The following is a 1,910-nucleotide window of genomic DNA, read 5'->3' as shown; positions in this document are numbered from 1 at the left end:
TAAATCTCTTATTCTTTTTCTCACCGAAACACAGCTGTCTGAGGCAACTGTCAGTTTTCTGTTTCCTCAACTGAGTAGCCCTTTTCTGTTCCCTCCTACTTTCTCTATCCTCATTTTCTGCCCAAAGTTGGATGTTGCGTCTCTGTGCGCAACGACTTCATTTGCTCTTTTGCCCACGCTCTTAGATCTTCCGAGTTTTCCACCAACTGGCTTCGACTCAATAGTCACTGTCTAATTAGATTTATCTGTGCTGCCTATCTTTCCCCTAATTCCTTTGATTATAGTAAATTCTTTGTCTATTTGAATTCTAGAGTGGAGCACATTCTGTCCCTCTATCCTTTCGCGGAGGTCTCCATCCTTGGAGATTTCAATGTTCACCACCAGCTTTGGCTTTCCTTTTCCTTCACTGACCATCCTGGTGAACTAGCCTTCAACTTTGCTATCCTCCATGACCTAAAGCAACTGGTGCAACACCCTACTCGTATTCCTGACAGCCTTGGAGATACGCCCAACATATTTGACCATTCCCTTACCTCTAATCCTTCTGCTTATTCTGTTACCCTATCTTCTGCGTTGGGCTCCTCCAATCACAACCTTATATCTGTATCTTGTCTTATTTCTCCTTTTCCTCCTCAAGATCCACCATAGCAGAGATGCCTCTGTCGTTTTGCCTCTCCTGAACTCTTCTCTCAAACTTTTGCTAACAATTCCACGTTGGATGATTCTGGGCTTGTCCCTCCCTCTCCTCCTCCCTCTGGCTATTTCATGCTTTCAATTAAGATTCTTCATAATGATGTTTTCCATGCCCTCGCTTCCTTGCTTGTACCTTGCCTGGCAAAACTGTTCCAATTATGCCTATCTACTTGCACCTTTCCTTGATGCTGGAAGTTTGTCTACATTCAGCCTGTTCCTAAAAAGGGTGACCGTTCTTATCCCTCAAACTACCGTCCTATAGCTTTAATCTCTTGCTTGTCTTAAGTTTTTCAATCTATCCTCAGTAGGAAGATTCTCAAACATCTGTCACTTCACAATCTTCTATCTGATCGCCAGTATGGCTTAGGTCAAAGTCCCTCTACTGGTAATTTTCTGGCTTTCCTAATTGAGTCTTGGTCATCCTCTTTTAGAGATTTCGGTGAAACTTTTGCTGTAGCGTTAGACATATCAAAAGCTTTTGATAGAGTCTGGCATAAAGCTTTGATATCAAAACTGCCCTCCTACGGTTACTATCCTTCTCTCTGTAACTTTATCTCAAATTTTCTTTCCGACCGTTCTATTGCTGCTGTGGTAGACGGCCACTGTTCTTCCCCTAAATCTATTAATAGTGGTGTTCCTCAGGGTTCTGTCCTGTCACCCACTCTCTATTATTCATTAATGACCTTCTTAACCAAACTTCTTGTCCTATCCACTCCTACCTTGATGATACGACCTTACATCTTTCCACGTCTTTTCTAAGACGACCAACCCTTTAGGAAGTCAAAAGATCATGCAGGGACGTTACAGAACGCCTGACTTTTGATCTTTCTAAGAAATCTGATTGGGGCAGAGAAAACTTAGTAGTGTTCAATGCCTCAAAAACTCAATTCCTCCATCTATCAACTCGACACAGACAACTATCCCCTCTTCTTCAATGATACTCAGCTGTCCCTATCTTCTAAACTGAATATCCTCGGTCTGTCCTCTACTCATTATCTAAACTGGACACTTCACATATCATGTCTTGCTAAAACAGCTTATATGAAGTTAAGCGTTCTGAGGCGTCTCTGCCAGTTTTTCTCGCCCCCTCCAACTGTTAACTCTGTACAAGGGCCTTATCCGTCCTTGTATGGAGCACTCTTCGCATGTCTCGGAGGGTTCCACTCAAACATTTTTATAAGATAGGGTGGAATCAAAAACTTTTCGTCTCATCAACT

This window comes from Portunus trituberculatus, chromosome 41, assembly GCF_017591435.1.
Source record: "Portunus trituberculatus isolate SZX2019 chromosome 41, ASM1759143v1, whole genome shotgun sequence".
NCBI classification, from domain to species: domain Eukaryota; kingdom Metazoa; phylum Arthropoda; class Malacostraca; order Decapoda; family Portunidae; genus Portunus; species Portunus trituberculatus.
This window is presented reverse-complemented; position numbering follows the sequence as displayed.